The sequence below is a fragment of the Palaemon carinicauda genome, chromosome 2, assembly GCF_036898095.1.
Source record: "Palaemon carinicauda isolate YSFRI2023 chromosome 2, ASM3689809v2, whole genome shotgun sequence".
Taxonomy (NCBI): domain Eukaryota; kingdom Metazoa; phylum Arthropoda; class Malacostraca; order Decapoda; family Palaemonidae; genus Palaemon; species Palaemon carinicauda.
The window spans coordinates 41603828-41625052 of NC_090726.1; the positions used below are offsets into that span (position 1 = coordinate 41603828).

At 37.9% G+C, this 21225-nt stretch overlaps 1 long non-coding RNA gene across 3 annotated transcripts in view; it reads left to right on the top strand.

Moving 5' to 3' along the window:
* Positions 1-21225, top strand: part of LOC137624152 (uncharacterized) — a 42110-nt gene that overhangs the window by 11336 nt on the left and 9549 nt on the right. The window contains exons 3-6 of one of the 3 annotated variants that reach the window (XR_011040694.1): positions 8096-8208; positions 12457-12571; positions 17004-17117; positions 19130-19268. This is a non-coding gene — a long non-coding RNA (uncharacterized lncRNA). The remainder of the gene's footprint in view (positions 1-8095; positions 8209-12456; positions 12572-17003; positions 17118-19129; positions 19269-21225) is intronic. The other 2 variants (XR_011040695.1, XR_011040696.1) reach the window with 2 other exon arrangements.

The following is a 21225-nucleotide window of genomic DNA, read 5'->3' on the forward strand; positions in this document are numbered from 1 at the left end:
AGGCTTTAGAGTAGTTAACTTCTGAGGCCTAGGATGGCGCGGCACTGGAACTTTATCCCCTGTTGAGAGGAGGCGGCACTGCTGCCGTCCCCTTAACTGTATTGGCAAAACCTAGGCTGGAGAATAGAAGATTCTCCTGCTGCCTAGGATGGTGCCGATGATGAAAGTTTCTTTAGGGTGTATCGGTCTGTCAACATTGTCGGCTCCTTCCACACCTCATACAAGACACTTTTCCCTCCCCCTCTGGTTCTTTTATGATGGCAGAGCCATTGTCCTTCTTGAGCCGGCGTCCTGCAACCTCACCGTTGCCGGTGGGTTGCCGGGGCTGGCCAGACTCCCTCTCTGCAGCCGTTGTCCGGCTGCCTTCGGCTATGCCGGCTGCACAGCCATGACAACTGCCAGCGGCCATGTTGGCTGTCGGCGACCATGTGTTTCACAACTGTCGGCGGCTATGACGGCTGTCGGCGGCGATGCATGCTGCTAGTAGCCATGTCATCTGTCCGGCTGTCGGCAGCCATGATGGCTGTGGGTGGGAAGTCCCTTTTGTCATAAAGTTCTTCAGTTCTCCCTTGGACTGCTGGCCACAAGTTCTGTGGTGTGGTATTGCTCTGTCCAGCAGTAGACCGGCCAGGCCGGCACAGATAGGTGCTGACTCGGCCGGCAGCACGCTGACTGTACTAGTGCTGCCGGAGGCTAGCCTGCCAGCGGGACCTTGCTGGTGATAGTACTTTGGCTGGATGGAAGCCTAAATGTTACATTCTCCCCTTCCATTTTAACCTTCTTTCTGGAGAAAGGCGGTAAGATTAGACTTTAAAATCCTTAATTACTGTATAAATACACAGTAATAGGTAGCCTTCACTCCTTACTGTGTCTTTTAGCTAGCATGCTGGATATGCCAGCAGGAACTAGCTATGCCAGCTATATGCTGGCTGGATTATAGTGTTTATACAGGTAGTCAGTATATTTGCAGTATAGGACATGCTGCCGGTAGAAAAACTACTATATATTATACTAGTTATCTTCCAATATATCTTTGGTATCCTTGCCCGGTTGTTTGCTGAGACCAATCCTATATTGAAAGAATAGAATTTCTTCAATATTCTTATTAGAAATCAGTTCATATTACCCTACAATATTAAATATTTTAAAGGGCTGGTGGTATTACACTTCTAACCCTTAAAGGGTAGAACCCTTTTCCTTGAGTCTCCCTGATCAGGAAACTGATTTAATATAGTAAGGGAGGCCACAGCAAATAGATTTGTGTAGGATACACAAATGTGTCTTATTCTTCCTAGTCCAGTTGGCGTCATGACGGCTGGATCGTGCCGTCAGATGCTTGCCACAAAGGCAGCACACTGACTTTACTACATATATAATTATACAGTAGCCAGTAATTTGCAATATAGGTATAGTATATACTGCAAACAGAAAATTATAGTATGATCATACAGTAGTTATTTCTAACTTACTTGGGTACCCTTGTGGGGGCTTCTGCTGGTACTGTTCCTGTATTGAAAGAATAGAATTCCTTCAATACACTGATTAAAAATCAGTCATCCTTACCCCCAGTGTTAAGATTAAAAAGGGGCAGTGTCTAGGACACTTCTCTACCCCTAGAGGTTAGAACCCTTTAGTGGAATTCCCTTGATAGAGGAATCTCCTCAGTTAATACTGAGGGGAGGTAACAGCATTTGCTTGCAGGGGATACACAAGTGTCTCCCACTAACCCTTCTAGCTTACTATCCTAAGCTATTTTGTTAAAGATGACTTTTATATATTGCTTATCAGTGAGATAATCAATTGTATAGTCATTCTGCTTTCCTTTCTTTAAAAGAGGAACCCCAGATGACATGTTGTAGTCTTCTGCAATATCAAGAGCAAGTGTTTTTACAGTCATAATACATGCAGGTTTCATGCCCCCTGCAATATTATTTCAGAATCCTTGCATTATTGGAACCCGCAAGTGTGCAATGTATGTCGGACTTTAATGTCCGAGGGTTTCAAGAACGCCAAGTCGATAGTCTAGGGATGCAGCTCGTAACAAACTACGCAATTGGGTGAGAGGCTTCCAGAAAAATTTTCCCGTACCATACCTACCTAATGATAGGATGTGTAACCTACTATTCCCGAAAGCAAGTAAGGAAATAGCAGTGCCTCAGGCATGATTCACACCTCCCTGCAGCCAGATAGCCTCTGGGGAGGAGGGCAGAAAGCCCCCACGGGAAGAGGGGCAGAATGTCATGTCCGAATTGTTTCGGTCTGTGCCGGCTCTAGAGCCATTGACATTGACATCTTAACCCCCTACCACTCAATTAGATGGAATGGACCAATTATGGGTCCAAATGAAAGGTCTTATAGAAAACCTTCGCAAACAAGATGAAAAGGAGTCATACAAACGACCCAGACCAAGACCTTCCGACATGCTCCAAAACCAATCCCTGGAGGTTTGCGGAGCTTATGATGATTTTAAACGGCAAACTCTACATCTCGGAGATGATGGGTGCTGTTCCTTTGGACAAAATCTAATTTTAGCCAAGCTTTAGTCGCTTCCTTAATTGCTTTATTCGTCTGAGACATGTACTAAACGTCAAGAAAAGATACGGAACTGAAGGTCATGGTTCTCGACCATGATAAGGCACATGCTATTTCGTCAAGTAGCCTGAGAAAGGAGTTACTCGGTGTTGAAAGTACTCACACTAGGTAACAAACACCTTTTCTTGCTCCTGCTTCAATATCATTCCCCTTTACGTGGAAAGCATGTAAATCTGTTAAGGCAGTGGAAGCAGGTGTAGACCTTGTCCTGCACTCGATGAGTGCAAGCCTGTCACTAGCCTTTCCCAGGCAGGAGAAGGATTGGAAGGAGGTCCACTTAACCTTTTCAGTAAGAAGACTAGACGTGGATGTCGCCAGTAGATAGTTTAGTGAGAATCTTCCTAAACTCAGAGTTTTTGTATAACGAACAAGACAGACTTGCAGCCTCCCTATTCTTACAGAACTGCAAGTGTTGTGTTCAACCCACCAAACTACCCCAGACATGCTCATGGCCTTGGCAAAAATGTATATGGCCACCTTAGTATAAGACCTTTATGCCTTTATGAAGGCTAGGAGAGCCTGTAGAAAGTTGTGTTCGCTGCTGCGACAGTGAAACGCGAAACTGGGAAGCTGATATCTTCCAACATCTGGGGTAGAGACCTCTTTCCAAATGAGACAGTAAGACGAATAAGGAGGCCACCACGGAGAACATACGGCTTCTCCAAAAGTGGGGCATCCTTTCAAAGAGTTCCGCAGTTGTGGGTCCCAAACCTAAAAGGAAGACGGAAAAGTCTAGTAGTTTTCCTCAGGATGTTCAACATCCCACAGTCACAATGACCGCGGTGCCACAGGCAAGCGGTCGGATATGATTATGCGAAGCAAACACACTTCTGGTAGGAGGGAGGTTCCTTCAGGATCGCTGGACCTTCGATCCTTGCGTCCAAGGCCTAATCAAGATGGGACTAGGATGGAAGTAGACATGCCTCCACCATTTCCTCAACTCTTCCTACACTCCAAAACCCTCCTGGAATAGTATACCTTAGAGCTCTAGAGCATACAGGCGGTGAGGAAAGTAGTCCATCGAATTCCAGTTAAGGCTGTTTGGTGTTCACGAGAAGGACTCGAGAAAACTGTCATTCTGGACTTGTCGCCACTAAAGTTACAATAAAACAGCAAGTTCAGAATGTTAATCCTTCTGAACATAAGGACCTTATTTCAAGAAGGTCTTCGCAGTCTTGTCAGACCTGAAAGATTTCCATTGACAACTTCGTCAGTCACCCCCTCCCCTCCTACCTAGGATTAAAGTTACAAAGGATAATGTATGTCCTGGGAAAGATACTTGTTGGACTAAACAGTTCTAAGCATCTTCACGGGATTAGTGGACACAGTCACGCAAAAACCAAGCCTAGAAATAGTTCAGGCAACAATGTGCCTGGACGAAAGGCTGCCGTGGGCAGCACCCGAAGTGGCTGGTCTATGATCATCCAAGGAAGTGTTCCGGTTTCCGGAACATCAGGAATGCAAGATAAGCTTCAAGAAGTCTCAATTCTCAATGGCTAAAGGCTTCAATGGCTAAAAAAACATAGAAACCTGTGGTCACACCAACACTCCTTTCCCTTGGGAATGTAAAAGGAGATCGCAGGGTCGGTCAAGAGAGACTGGTAATCCGTCAGGATTCCAGGACGCCAACAGGGAGAAGTTCGGTCATCTCTCACGTTCGCAATACTGACAGACCCATTGCTAAGAGCACAACTGATAGATGCGTTAGGAGTCTGGAGAAGGTACGCATCAAACGCTCTAAGAAATCTAAAAGGACCGATATTGGTCTTTCCTTAATCGCTTCCCTTACAATGGTCAAAGGCCAAAAGCCTATTGAAGACCATGTTGGTCCTGTCCTGGATGGAGAAAATCGCTCCACACAGATCAGACCACCTCAGGTTGATCGTGACATCGAAGTGATAATGAGACATCAGAACAGACAAGGCTAGAAAGTCTCGTACAGTCTAGGTGACGTTAACCATCCCTTACCTAAAGGGATGGCACCTATCAGCAGTTCAAGTACAATCTATCCACAATGTGACAGCGGATGCTCTACCCGGGCTCAAGCCGGTAGTTAGAATGATCCACGGACGCAGACCTATTCTTTCCCAAATGGGAACAAGTCCCAGAACTGCAAATCGACCTCGTCACAAGTGTCATAAAAAAACTACCTCGATAAGTAGCCCCATACGAGGATCCTCTAGTGGAGATAAGACACATGTCTCTAGTATAGAAGTGATGGACTCAGGAATTCCCATTCATCCCATCCAATCTCCAGCTGAATGTCCTCAACACATTGAGATCCTTTGAGGGAGGAGTGGCCCTGTGGACTCCCAAGTAGCCCATGAGCAATTTGTTCCCTTTGGTGAGGGAACGGAAGCTGAAGCTGGCCCTAGTTCTGAACCCACGGCTATCTCAGAAGGTTCATAAGTTAATTTCCTTCAATTTATCAGAGCCCTAACCCTTCATTTCATGATTTTCTTGCCCTAGCGGTCAGGAAAAGATTTGGGATCTCGGAGGGCAATATAGAATTCTTAGAAGAATATAAGTCCAAGTCAACTAGAAGACAATCATCTTGGAAGAAGTGGGCTGCTTTTGTAAAAGCAAAAGGACCGAAAGAAATTTCAATGAAATTCTGCCTGTCCTTTGTCCACCTTCATAATCAAGGTCTGGCAGCCAACACGAAAACTGTGCAAGTCAGCCTTGACTAGACCTCTTCCTTATGCCTTTCAAGTCGATCTGGTGGATGAAATCTCTTGATTCCAAAAGCATGTGCAAGGCTTAGGCCTGCAGCACTGCCAAAACCCATTTCATGGTCTTTGGACAAGGTCTTACATTATGCCTCATCTGTGAACCATGAAGATTGTTACCTTAAGGATCTAACCCAAAAGGTTTTTTCTGTTTGCTCTAGCCTCTGGGGCTAGAGTTAGTGAAAGTGGCCCTATCTCGCTAAGAACGAGCTACCCACTAAGAGGTGGGGTCCCTGGAGAAGATGTCTCTGTCCTGTAGTGTCTAAAGGTCTATCTTTGTAGAACTTCAGACTTCAGGGGAGGACAGCTCTTTAAAGGAGAAACCTCTGGATCAAACTTGTCCCTGAAACAGAGGGTGAAGCTCGCCTACTTTATTCGTAGAGCGGATCCTGACAGTACTCCTGCAGGTCATGATCCAAGAAAGATTGCTTCAGTATATGGACTTTGAGCGTCTTCGCGCATATACTGGATGGAAATCATCCAGGGTGTTCTACAAACACACTGCTAAGCAGGTCCATGAACTGAAGCATTGTGGTGGTGGCAGGTAGTGTATTAAAACCTGTCTTCTAATTCTGCGATGAACAGTTAATTGATCGGGACTGTCAATTAAAGGGAGGTGGTGTCAGTCCTTTTGTGTGATCCCCTTTTAGAAATGTTACTATGGTGTCACCGACTTTCAGTATCTCAGGTGTGGAATTATACAGATAGCACTAGTGCCGTCTGTACATAGTACACAGTGCTGATAGAATATAACAGGTATGGAAATTATGAAGAGAAATTTCTTAACTTTACTTCAGTCTGGGTGGGGCACTGATGATTTCTTCCCTTTCAAAAAAGGAAAAATAATTTCTGTTGTAGGTATTATTCCTTTATCATTCTACATGCATTTTAAATGTTAATTCATTTAGCCATTTATTAGGAATAAATGTCTTATTAGGATATAATTGAGTCTTAATTCGCCCAACAATTGCATGTTCAAAGATGCCAGTTCTTTGACTTACTGATGTAAGTATTTCATATCAGTGTATGCTTGCAAACTATTGATATAATGGACACAATGGACACTGATACTGGTTTGGCAATATATTCAGTTTATACTTGTTTGTTCATACAATATATGTTAACCTTTTTCTACCGTCTGGAATGACTTTCCTTTAGGGGCCAGGAAGCACTAACAATGTTTATTAGTAATGACGGGGAACAGTAACGTCGTTTGTCTCAATTGGTCCAATTGACCATAGAAATATTGTCCCAAGGTTAAGGCACTGATGAAAATCCAGATACATTAATTCTCTGGTATCCTTCCATCAGGATGACATGGCTTGAGCCCCAAAAACGGAATGAGCGAAGCAGCAAAACTATTTTTGGGTGAGATGGCCATGTTGTCCTGATGGATCCACCCTTTTCTAGAGAAAAGATCTACTACTGTATCTAGCACCATGCTCAATGTTACAAGGAATGTCCGCCATATTGAATATGGCGCTGTTGTGATACTCGATAGTAGGGGAACTAGGGTAACATTGTTACGGCTCCCCTTCTAATTCTGCCTCTCACCCTCGAAGCGTTAACGCTATTCGGGGTGCAGATTGCTGTGTGGCATGTCAAGAATACGTCCCCTGATATTATGCGATATCCTTGAAAAATTTAAGGATATTCGCGCCAGGAGTTAAAATTCTGGAGACCTAAAGGTAAATTCTCTGGGAATATCACTGTAGTACATATATCCCTTAGGAACCTTCCATAGGGGCGACATGGCGATCTCACCCAAAAATAGATTTTTTGCTTCGCTCAAAATCAGTTTTAATTTATCTCAAATTTTCTTATGCCCTGTACGAGGCTAAAACTTTAATTTCTGACATCTGTTTTTGATAATTTTGTGCATTTAGTCTTTCCATTAATTTCACTTGATAGGAAAATTAATCTACAGTAACTAGTTTGCTTCATTGTTTTATTTTGTGTAACTCCATTTGAGAAACCATTCATTAAAATATCCTACATTTTTTGTGCTAAGTTTTTCTTTATGCAAAGAAACTAGAATTTTATTGTGGATATAGCAGTTTATTCAATCTCCAAAAGTCTCAATGCTACAAACTTTTTATACTTTCCTGGTAAAGGAAGATTAAAGTTAACCCCTCCAAAAAATTGTACATTGTTCTAAAATTTACTTCAACATCAAAGTTGAGTTTTAACCCCCTGATGTTTATGAAGGGCAATTTTATTCAAGAGATCCTGTTTTGACTTCAGCAGGTTAAATATCCCATTGCCCTTTGCAGACTCATTTATCTTTGGGACTAGGTAAAATTATGAAGCTTCAGGGAAATTTTGAATAAAATTAGTTACTGAAAATTTTTTAATACTCCATTGCATTCTTAAGTCAGTCTTGTCTGAAATTTTGAATTCACTGTTCGGAAGCAGTAATTTGGAACTGTGCATTGTGGTAGAATTAGTTAGTCAAAGTTGAAATTTAATTAAATCCTTGAGACAAAAGTTATTGCTTTTATACAAGGCTGATTACCAGTGATACAATAAATGCTTGGAAGGAGCAAAAATTAAATGTACCCCTGAATGCAAGCACTTGAGAAATTTACGAGTTTATGAAAGCGGAAATTTGTGTATGATAAATTGAGGGGTTGTCTTCTGAAAATAGTCTTAAAAATTCATGCTGATAGTATAGCTTTTTGTTTAACTGAAATAGCTTTGCCTATCATTTTTAGGTTTTTGATTTGGCATGTAAATAATGATTACCTTCAGAAAAACTATTCTTTCTTTTGCAGGTGTAACTCAATTAGCTAATGATTATGGACATGCTGTATGCAGCTAATGATTATGGACAAGTTGACGTGAAAAAATTATCCTCAAAATCTGCATATTAATAGCTAGAATAAAGGTAAATATGGGTACTTTTAAATTTGTATAATAGAATTTGAGGTTATGATTATCATTGACAAGAATTGTTACACTAACATTCTAGGTCATGGTTAAATAAGGTTCATTACGGTGAAAAGGAAAAATGCCAAACTTGAAACTAGAAAACCAGTTTTAGTATTTGGAAGACCTTCATGAACTGAATATTTAATTCAAGGTTTTGTGCAGTTTTCAATGAAATAGAGATAACAATGAACTAGAGGCTAGACTACTATTCTATTTAGTTTGTGTTTGGGAGCACGAGGGTGTTGGTTAGCCTAAAAATTTGCTATTTAACCAATAGGAAGTCTTGTAATTTACCAGAATATTTCTAGTTAGATATCTGCATATGCCAATGTCAAAAAATACCCATCTAAAGTTTGAGTGTAAATCCAGTTTTCAAACTAATGGCATGGATTGCACGCAATAGTTTAAGTGCAAATTTCAGCCTGTGGAAAGTGAAATGGAGAATTAATGGGTTGTTTGGCTAATTAGATTAATGCTAGAATTTCCATATACAATGGAATAGGCTTTTTAGATTAAATGAAGCTACTTTCGTCAGATGTTTTGCTCCGTTCTGTCCATTAGTGCTTTAGCATTTGTATAGATCGATGAATGAACAGGCGAGCCCTAGTCTGTAGCTACAAGATTACTAAACTATTCCTATTTAATTTTGGTTTGGTATTTTGCCTGCATAACCTGACGTAAGTGGTATTGAGATTTTTCAAAATTTGAAGACAAAGTTTCCTAAGATTGGTAATCCTTCTTTTTTGGGCAATTTAAAGTAAAGCTAGGTTCTGTTTTGTAGAAACTTGTGGTCTCTCACTTTGCTACTAATGCTTTCATGTCAAATGTTATTAGTAACGGTAAACTAGTCTGTAGAGAACGATTTAGAGATACATTCATGCATGGTCTTAGAACTTGCTAAAAGAATATTTTGTACAAAGTATGTTTGAAGCAATAGCTTGTCAGACTTTTCTCAAGATATGATTTAATTTTTCTCAAATTTTCCTATGCCCTGTAAGAGGCTAAAACTCAATTTCTAACATCTGTTTTTGAAAATTTTGTTAATTTTGTGTTAGAATTAAGTTCACTTCATAGGAAAATTTATCTAAAGTAACTAGTTTGCTTCATTGTTTAATTTTGTGTAATGCAATTTGAGAAACCATTCATTAAAATATCTTAAATTTTTTGTGCTAGCTTTTTCTTTATGCAAAGAAACTAGAATTTTATTTAGGATATAGCAGTTTATTCAATCTCCAAAAGTCTCAATGCAACAAACTTTTCATACTTTCCTGGTAAAGGAAGATTAAAGTTAACCAAAATAGTTTTGTAAAAATCCACCCCCCCCAAAAAAAAATATTTGTACATTGTTCTAAAACTTACTTTAACAGCAAAGTTGAGTTTTAACCCCTGATGTTTGTGAAGGGCAATTTGAGATATCCTTTTGACTGCAGCAATTTAAATATCCCATTGCCCTTTGCAGATTCATTCATTCATTAGGACTAGGTAGAATTATGAAGCTTCAGGGAAATTTTGAATAGAATTAGTTTACTGAAAACTTTTTAATACTCCATTGCATTAAGTCAGTCTGGTCTGAAATTTTGAATTCACTGTTCGGAAGCAGTAATTTGGAACGGTGCATTGTGGTAGAATTAGTTGGCCAAAGTTTAAATTGAATTAAATCCTTGAGACAAAAGTTATTGGCTTTTATACAAGGCTGATTACCTGTGATACAATAAATGCTTGGAAGGAGCAAAAATTAAATGTACCCCCTGAATGCAAGCACTTGAGAAATTTACCAGTTTATGACAGCGGAAATTTGTGTGATAAATTGAGGGGTTGTCTTCTGGAAAGTCAAAAAATTCATGCTGATAGTATAGCTTTTTGTATAACTGAAATAGCTTTGCCTATCATTTTTAGGTTTTTGATTTGGCATGTCATTAATGATTACCTTCAGAAAAACTTAAATTCTTCCTTTTGCAGGTGTAACGTTTATTAGCTAATGATTATGGACATGCTGTACGCAGCTAATGATTATGGACACGCTGATGTGAGAAGCTAATGATTATGGACACGTTGACGTGAAAAAATTATCTTCAATCTGCATATTAATAGCTAGAATCAAGGTAAATATGGGTACTTTTAAATTTGTATACATGTAATAGAATTTGAGGTTATAATTATCAGTGACAAGAATTGTTACACTAACATTCTAGGTCTGTTAAGCGAGGTTCGCAACGGTGAAAAGGAAAAATGCCAAACTTGAAACTAGAAAACCGGTTTTAGTATTTGGAAGACCTTCATGAACTGAATATTTAATTCAACAAGTTTTGTGCAATTGTCACTAAAATAAAGGTAACAATGAACTAGGCTAGATTACAATTCTATTTAGTTTGTTTGGGAGCACGAGGGTGTTGGTTAGCCTAAAATTTAACCAATAGGAAATCTTTTACTTTACCAGAATATTTCTAGTTAAATATCTGCATATGACAATGTCAAAAAAGGATTTTGACGAAGGAAAAATCTATTTCTGGGGAGACCTGTGACGCCCGGTGAAAAGGTCTCTTTACAGTACACTTTTCTTGATATAAATCTTCCAAAAATACCAGAGAAAGATAAAAGAATGGAATGCAGAGGTACTGATGGCAAATTTCAGCCTGTGGAAAGTGAAATGGTGAATTAATGGGTTGTTTGGCTAATGAGTTTAATGCTAGAATTTCCATGTACAATGGAATAGGCTGTTTTTAGATTAAATGAAGCTACTTTTGTCTGTTTTGGACCATTGTTCTATCCATTAGTGCCTTAGCATTTGTATAGATTGATGTCTGAACAGGTGAGCCCTAGTCAGTAGCTACAAGATTACTAAACTTCCTATTTAATTTTGGTTTGGTATTTTGCCTGCATAACCTGACGTAAGTGATATTGAGATTTTTCAAAATTTGAAGAAAAGGTTCCTAAGATTGGTAATCCTTCTTTTTTTGGCAATTTAAAGTAAAGCTAGATTCTGTTTTGTAGAAACTTGTGGTCTCTCACTTTGCTACTAATGTTTTCATATCAAATGTTATTAGTAACGGTAAACTAGTCTGTAGAAAACGATTTAAAGAAAAATACATTAATGCATGGTCTTTAGAACTTGCTAAAAGAATATTTTGTACAAAGTATGTTTGAAGCAATAGCTTGTCAGACTTTTCTCAAGATATTTAATTTTTCTATAATTTTCCTATGCCCTGTACGAGGCTAAAACTTAATTTCTGACAAATCTGTTTTTGATAATTTTGTTAATCTTTAGTCCTGTTAAAATTACGTTCACTTTATAGGAAAATTTATCTAAAGTAACTAGTTTGCTTCATTGTTTAATTTTTAGTGTAATGCAATTTGAGAAACCATTCATTAAAATATCCTAAATTTTTTGTGCTAGGTTTTTCTTTATGCAAACTAGAATTTTATTTTGAATATAGCAGTTTATTCAATCTCCAAAAGTCTCAATGCAACAAACTTTTCATACTTTCCTGGTAAAGGAAGATTAAAGTTAACCAAAATAGTTTTGTAAAACCCCCCCCCCCCCCCCAAAAGAAAATTTTTTTTGTACATTGTTCTAAAACTTACATCAACAGCAAAGTAGAGTTTTAACCGCTGATGTTTGTGAAGGGCAATTTTATTTAAGATATCCTATTTTAACTGCAGCAGTTTAAATATCCCATTGCTCTTTGCAGATTCATTCATCATTAGGACTAGGTAAAATTGTGAAGCTTCAGGGAAATTTTGAATAAAATTAAGTTACTGAAAACTTTTTAATACTCCATTGCATTCTTAAGTCAGTCTGGTCTGAAATTTTGAATTCACAGTTCAGAAGTAGTAATTTTGAACGGTGCATTGTGGTAGAATTAGTTAGCCAAAATTGAAATTTAATTAAATCCTTGAGACAAAATTAAGTTATTGCTTTTATACAAGGCTGATTACCGGTGATACAATAAATGCTTGGAAGGAGCAAAAATTAAATGTACCCTCTGAATGCAAGCACTTGAGAAATTTACCAGTTTATGAAAGTGGATGTTGTGTATTATAAACTGAGGGGTTGTCTTCTGAAAATAGTCTAAAAATTCATGCTGATAGTATAGCTTTTTGTATACAGTAACTGAAATAGCTTTGCCTATCATTTTTAGGTTTTTGATTTGGCATGTCAATGATTTCTACCTTCAGAAAAACTATTCAGTACTTTCTTTTGCAGGTGTAAACTTTTAGCTAATGATTATGGACATGCTGGCGTGAGAAGCTAATGATAATGGACAAGTTGACATGAAAAAATTATCCTCAAAATCTGCATATTAATAGCTAGAATCAAGGTAAATATGGGTACTTTTAAATTTTTATACATGTAATAGAATTTGAAGTCATGATTATCATTGACAAGAATTGTTACCCTAACATTCTAGGTCATGGTTAAATAAGGTTCACAACGGTGAAAAGGAAAAATGCCAAACTTGAAACTAGAAAACCAGTTTTAGTATTTGGAAGACTTTCATGAACTGAATATTTAATTCAAGCAGTTTTGTGCAATTGTTACTGAAATAGAGGTAACAATGAACTAGAGGCTAGAGTACTATTCTATTTAGTTTGTGTTTGGGAGCACGAGGATGTTGGCTAGCCTAAAAATTTGCTATTTAACCAACAATAGGAAATCTTGTAATTTACTAGAATATTTCTAGTTAGATATCTGCATATGCCAATGCCCAAAATTACCTATATAAAGTTTGTGTAAATCCAGTTTTCAAACTGATGGCATGGATGGCACGCAATAGTTTAAGTGCAAATTTCAGCCTGTGGAAAGTGAAATGGAGAATTAATGGGTGGTTTGGCTAATTAGATTAATGCTAGAATTTCCATATACAATGGAATAGGCTATTTTTAGATTAAATGAAGCTACTTTTGTCAGATGTTTTGCACCGTTCTATCCATTAGTGCTTTAGCATTTGTATAGATCGATGTCTGAACAGGTGAGACCTAGTCAGTAGCTACAAAAGATTTTGATTGGCTCCTGGAAAGGCATTTAGCCCAAATTATAACCCCATCTCTGGAGGTTCATACAAATTTGTTCCTCTATTCAGGTGACTTATTTCTTCCTGGTGTGGGAGAATCCACAGGGCAGGTCTTTATTGGGGTAAAGGAGGTTAATGTAATTGGACTGTCACACTATTTATGCAGTTTGTAATTTAATTAAATAGGTCTGAGGTCTATAGTTCTTCTAGTAGGTAGTAGGTTGGCCAGGGCACCAACTGCTTGTTGAGATACTACTACTAGAGAGATTTTGGATCCTTTGACTGGCCAGACAGCAAATGTATTTGATCCCCCTCTCTGGTTACGGCTTATTTTTTCTTTGCCTACATTTACACAGAAGTGTGTGGCGTATTCTTTACATACAGTGAACCCTCGCTACTTCGCGGTTCGACCATCGCGGATTCACCACTTCGCGGATTTTTTCCATAACCCATATATATACAGTAATATATATATATATATATGTGCATGTATTTATGTATATATGTAGGTATGTATGTGTATACTGTACATATAAATATATATATATATACACACACACACATATATATATATATATATATATATATATATATATATATATATATATATATATATATATATATATATATATATATATATATATATATATATATATATATATATATATATATATATATATATATATATATATATATATATATATATATATATATATATATATATATATATATATATAAATATATATAAAGTAGGAAGATGTGATGTAGTTCTAAGGGAAAAGTATGGGAAATATGTCTGGGTAATAAGCAAAGCTCTACCTCCAGTTTGTTTCTACATTATGATCAGAGATAAATGTAAACAAAACATTGGTTGCCATTTTTTATCGTGCTTTTTAGCATGTTTAGGAAATGCATGATATAAAATCACCTTTAATATTTGTGCCTGTTTTAGTTTAGGGTACTGTAGTACATGCATTAAGTGTTCTGTACATTAAAGGGTAGTTTGTTAACAGTACTACGTACAAGGGAAGGTTTTAAAAGTCTGAATATACATGTTAAATGAATAGGTAAATATAGTGTCACTACTTCGCGGATTTTCACCTATCGCGGCCGCGACTGGAACCTATCTACCGCGATAAACGAGGGTTCACTGTATTCTTATCTTTCCTCACAGCTGACAACAATGAGATACTAAACACTTCTACACCCAAGGGGTTAATTACTGTACTGCAATTTGTTCAGTGTACTTTCCTCTTGGTAATGGTAGAAGAAACTTTAGCTATAGTAAGCAGCTCTTCTAGGAAGACACTCCAAAATTAAACCATTGTTCTCTAGTCTTGGTTAGTGCCATAGTCTCTGTACCATGGTCTTCCACTGTCTTGGGGTAGTTCTCTGGTTTGAGGGTTAACTCTGGCACACTATTCTCTTATTTTTTTTTCTTCCTCTTTTTTTTGAAATGGTGTTGGGCAGGCTTAATAAAAGGGCCATGGATGCCTGGTGGTTTATCGAGAGGTTGTCTTTTCCTTTTTCTGCATTTTTTTCTCAAAACCATCCTTACTGTCTTCCCTTCAGTTGAAGTGGCTATCCTGGAGGGTATTTAGCCTTGCATGGTGTATCGGCTCCTCTATGTTGACCAGTTTTTCAGACTTTATACTATAGTCTATGGGTATCATCAATCCCTTTATTTCTGGGTCGAACCTGTGGCGCCGGGCGAAAAGTCCTTCTTCTTGTATACCTTTTCTGATAAACCTTCCAATTATACCAGAGAAAGATAAAAGCATGGAATGCTGAGGTTACAACCCTCGCGCGAGCACCTTTTGGGTGTCGTGTATAAAGCAAAGGCGCGTGAAATCCACTATTCACAGGTTGTCTTCCATTTAGTTAATTCCTTCGCCAAAGGGATGGGCCGATACAGAGGCCCTAGACACATCCCCATCGCCGCACCACCCACGCCACGACGCGAGCGCCATCTGAACAACATCCTTCTTTTTGGAATTCAAGGTGTTGAATGTTTTCGTTGTGCTCTCGGTCTTTTTTATCTATCGTGGATTTATTTTGTCATGTCCGAAGCTCCATCTTCTATTTATAATTCTGTACATATTGTTTTTGTTATAATTCTTGTTAATCTAGTTTTTAAGTATCTTTTTTATTTCTATTAATTCTTATGTCTGGAGACTTAGCGAAATCCGGGACCAGTACGTCCTAGATTTCGTCAATGTCGTCTTTTGTATTGCAATATTCGTGGTCTTCATGCAATATCCAGGACCTTATGTTTAAGATGCCAGAGTTCTTTGACTTACTGATGTAAGTATATTTCATATTGTATGCTTGCAAACAATGGATATAATGGACACTGATATTGGTTCGGCAATATATACAAACTGACAGTATTCATTGTATACTTGTTTGTTCATACAATGTGCTAACCTTGAGGCCCCTTTTCTACTGTCTAGAATGACTTCCCTGTAGGGGCCAGGAAGCACTAACATTGTTTATTAGTTATGATGACTGATAATGTCATTTCTCAATTGGTCCAATTGACCATAGAAGTATTGTCCCAAGGTTAAGGCACTGATGAAAATCCAGATACATTAATGCTCTGGTATGCTTCCATCAGGACGACATGGCTTGAGCGCAAAAAACAGATTTTGATCGAAGCGAAAAATCTTTTTTTTGGTGAGATGGCCATGTCGTCCTGATGGACCCACCCTTCTTTTCTTAAAGGATCTAGTTTCCCTTCCAAACTACTGTATCTGTAGCACCATGCTCAATGCTACCAGAAATGTCTGCCATATTGAATATGGCGCTGTTGTGATACTCAATAGTAGTAGGGGAACTAGGGTAACCTTGTTACGGTTCACCTTCCAATTCTGCCACTTTCCCCCCCGAAGTGTAAACGCTATTCGGGGTGCAGATTGCTATGTGGCATGTCAAAAATGTCCCCTGATATTATGAGATATCCTTGAGAGAAATTTAAGGATATTCGCACCAGGAGTTAGAATTGTGGAGACCTAAAGATAAATTCTCTGGGAATATCATTGTAGTACATATATCCCTTGGGAAGCTACTCTTAGGAACCTTCCATCAGGACAACATGGCCATCTTAACCAAAAATAGATTTTTCGCTTCGCTCAAAATCGGTTTTAATTTTTCTCAAATTTTCTTATGCCCTTTACGAGGCTAAAACTTTAATTTCTGACAAATCTGATTTTGATAATTTTGTGCATTTAGTCTTTCCATTAATTTCACTTGATAGGAAAATTCATCTACAGTAACTAGTTAGCTTCATTGTTTAATTTTGTGTAACGCAATTTGAGAAACCTTTCATTAAAATATCCTAAATATTTTCTGCTAAGTTTTGAATTCACTGTTCGGAAGCAGTAATTTGGAATGGTGCATTGTGGTAGAATTAGTTAGCCAAATTTTAAGTTTAATTAAATCCTTGAGACAAAGTTATTGCTTTTATACAAGGCTGATTAACAGTGATACAATAAATGCTTGGAAGCAGCAAAAATTAAATGTACCCCTGAATGCAAGCACTTGAGATTTACCAGTTTATGAAAGCGGATGTTTGTGTAATAAATTGAGGGGTTGTCTTCTGAAAATAGTCAAAAAATTCATGCTGATAGTATAGCTTTTTGTATAACTGAAATAGCTTTGCCTATCATTTTTAGATTTTTGATTTGGTATGTCAATAATGATTACCTTCAGAAAAACTATTAAATTCTTTCTTTTGCAGGTGTAACACTTTTAGCTAATGATTATGGACATGCTGGCGTGAGAAGCTAATGATTATGGACACGTTGACGTGAAAAAATTATCCTCAATCTGCATATTAATAGCTAGAATAAAGGTAAATATGGGTACTCATAAATTTGTATAATAGAATTTGAGGTTGATTATCATTGACAAGAATTGTTACACTAACATTCTAGGTCATGTTTAAATGAAAAGGAAAAATGCCAAACTTGAAACTAGAAAACCAGTTTTAGTATTTGGAAGACCTCCATGAACTGAATATTTAATTCAAGCAGTTTTGTGCAATTGTCACTGAAATAGAGGTAACAATGAACTAGAGGCTAGAGTACTGTTCTATTTAGTTTGTTTGGGAGCACGAGGGTGTTGGTTAGCCTAAAAATTTGCCATTTAACCAACAATAGGAAATCTTGTAATTTACCAGAATATTTCTAGTTAAATATCTGCATATGCCAATGTCAAAAAATACCCATCTAAAGTTTGAATGTAAATCCAGTTTTCAAACTGATGGCATGGATGGCACGCAATAGTTTTAAGTGCAAATTTCAGCCTGTGGAAAGTGAAATGGAGAATTAATGGGTGGTTTGGCTAATTAGATTAATGCTAGAATTTCCATATACAATGGAATAGGCTGTTTTTAGATTAAATGAAGCTACTTTCGTCAGATGTTTTGCTCAGTTCTGTCCATTAGTGCTTTAGCATTTGTATAGATTGATGTCTGAACAGGTGAGCCCTAGTCTGTAGCTACAAGATTACTAAACTATTCCTATTCAATTTTGGTTTGGTATTTTGCCTGCATAACTTGACGTAAGTGATGTTGAGATTTTTCAAAATTTGAAGACAAAGGTTCTTAAGATTGGTAATCCTTCTCTTTTGGGCAATTTTAAGTAAAGCTAGGTTCTGTTTTGTAGAAACTTGTGGTCTCTCACTTTGCTACTAATGCTTTCATATCAGATGTTATTAGTAACGGTAAACTAGTCTGTAGAACACGATTTAAAGAAAAATACATTCATGCATGGTCTTAGAACTTGCTAAAAGAATATTTTGTACAAAGTATGTTTGAAGCAATAGCTTGTCATAGTTTTCTCAAGATATGATTTAATTTTTCTCAAATTTTCCTAAGCCCTGTACGAGGCTAAAACTTTAATTTCTTACAAATCTGTTTTTGATAAATTTGTTCATTTTTAGTCTTGTTAAAATTAAGTTCACTTTATAGGAAAATTTATCTAAAGTAACTAGTTTGCTTCATTGTTTAATTTTGTGTAACGCAATTTGAGAAACCATTCATTAAAATATCCTTAATTTTTTGTGCTAAGTTTTTCTTTATGCAAAGAAACTAGAATTTTGGATATACGTAGCAGTTTATTCAGTCTCCAAAAGTCTCAATGCAACAAACTTTCTATACTTTCCCGGTAAAGGAAGATTGAAGTTAACCAAAATAGTTTTGTAAAAATCCACCCCCAAACAAAGAATTTTTTTGTACATTCTAAAATTTACATCAACAGCAAAGTTGAGTTTTAACCCCTTGATGTTTGTGAAGGGTAATTTTATCTAAGATATCCTATTTTGACTGCAGCAATTTAAATATCCCATTGTCCTTTGCAGATTCATTCATCATTAGGACTACGTACAATTATGAAGCTTCAGGGAAATTTTGAATAAAATTAGTTACTGAAAACTTTTTAATACTCCATTGCATTCTTAAGTCAGTCTGGTCTGAAATTTTGAATTCACTGTTCGGAAGCAGTAATTTGGAATAGTGCATTGTGGTAGAATTAGTTAGCCAAAATTGAAATTTAATTAAATCCTTGAAACAAGTTATTGCTTTTATACAAGGCTGATTACCAGTAATACAATAAATGCTTGGAAGGAGCAAAAATTAAATGTACCCCTGAATGCAGGCACTTGAGAAATTTACCAGTTTATGAAAGCGGATGTTGTGTATGATAAATTGAGGGGTTGTCTTCTTAAAATAGTCTTAAAAATTCATGCTGATAGTATAGCTTTTTGTATAACTGAAATAGCTTTGCTTATCATTTTTAGGTTTTTGATTTGGCTTGTCTATGATTTCTACCTTCAGAAAAAACTATTCAGTTCTTTCTTTTGCAGGTGTAACACTTTTAGCTAATAATTATGGACATGCTGTACGCAGCTAATGATTATGGACATGCTGGCGTGAGAAGCTAATGATTATGGACAAGTCGACGTGAAAAAATTATCCGCAATCTGCATAATAGCTAGAATCAAGGTAAATATGGGTACTTTTAAATTTGTATAATAGAATTTGAGGTTATGATTATCATTGACAAGAATTGTTACACTAACATTCTAGGTCATGGTTAAATAAGGTTCACAACGGTGAAAAGGAAAAATGCCAAATTTGAAACTAGAAAAAGTTTTAGTATTTGGAAGACCTTCATAAACTGAATTTCTGGGCTCAGACCTGTGCCACCCAGTGAAATGCTCCTTTAACATCATTTCTAAGGTAAAAACTTGCTATGAATTTACCAGAGAAAAAATAATCTAGGAATGCTAGGTTGAACCCAGCTCGCTCACCTAATAAGGCGTCTGTATAATTAACTGGGGCGTGATAATTAATCACAACCAGAGGCCTCGTACCATTTAGATATCTCCTCAATATCCCTGTACAGCGAGGTGCCGTTCAAGACCTAGCACCGTCTACTACCAACAGTCCAACCCACGCTAGTGACTTCACTCCTTTCATAGCACTTGCTTTAAGCGGTTCACTTGTTTCGGTGTGCTTTTTCCCGGATTTACCCAGGATTTATATGTCGAAATCTACTGTCACTCATTCAAGTTAAGTACCAGATCTATGAGTTGAGTTTTTGGAGGTAGCCTTGCCCTCCAGATTTTAATTTTCACTGTTCGCGGCTCCGCTTCGGGACCGCCATGGCGGCTGGCTACCTCCTCTCTTTGTTCTTAACGCTTTAGTTAGTCTTCCATACTTATTTTATTTCGTTTTGAACCTTTCTGGGTAATTCACGGTTCACACCCAGTGTTATTTTATTTTGTTATGGTATTTCATTATCCTGTTTATTACGATAGTTATGGTACTACGGTATCATGGTACTACGGTATCATGGTACTACGGTATCATGGTACTACGGTATCAGTTCGTGTTAGGTTGGCATGCCTGCTCGCCTTCAGGCGCTGCTAGTTTTTTGTTACCACGTTATTACGTTTATAAACGATACATTACATTACGACTAGTAGTTGCTTTAGTTGAGAGTAGGACTCTTGCAAGGCAGTTTGCTTTTATATTTTTATGTCGGCACCTCACCGATTTTGTTGCCCCCCCCCCCCCTTTGCCAGCTCGGTCCTTCCCGCGCTGGAAGGTTCGGCTCTTTCCTGCCTCTCGCTTGCATCCCTCTTTCTATTTTATTCGCATGCTTTCCTACTTATTATGTCAGGCACAGGTAGCATCGAAATCTTATGCTACCTACCCTGCCTTTAACCACACCAAAGTCCCAAGATTCCTTCCAAGGCTACCAACGTAGAGGCTCTGGCACCAGAGGTGCCTTTCGCAACAGAGGTGGCGGAAAGGGTTTCAACCGAGGTAAGGCATTCCGTGGAGGCTGAGGAGGCAAGCCATCCTCAGCCCATTGAAAATCTCCAGGTAGGAGAGAGACTTTACGTCTTTCGAGCCCGTTGGAAGTTCAACAATTGGGCTTCCAGCATAATTTCCAAAGGTCTGGGGTGGAGCTGGATAAAAGGGGCCCCCTCCACCGACCAGTTTTTACCAACTTCCAATGGAGGAACTAAGATAGTTTGCAGAAGACCTATTGCAGAATAACGCAATCCAGAGTCTATCGCTTAAAATTTCAAGGTCGCTTGTTCAGCGTGCCAAAGAAAGGCTCGGACAAGCGAAGAGGAATCCTAGACCTGTCCCGTCTGAACTCCTTCATTCGTTAAGACAAGTTCCACATGCTAAGTCTCTCAGGTGCGGACCTTACTTCCCCGTGGGGCCGTCACCACCTCTATAGATCTTACCGATGCCTACTATCACTTTCGTCCTTTCCTAGGCTTCAAACTAGGCAAACAGGCCTATGCGTTCAGTGATGCCATTTGGACTCAACATAGCACCCAGGATCTTCACCAAACTAGCAGAGACGGTAATTCAAGAACTTCGAATCCAAGGGATTCAAATAGTGGCTTATCTGGACGACTGGCTCGTCTGGGCAGAC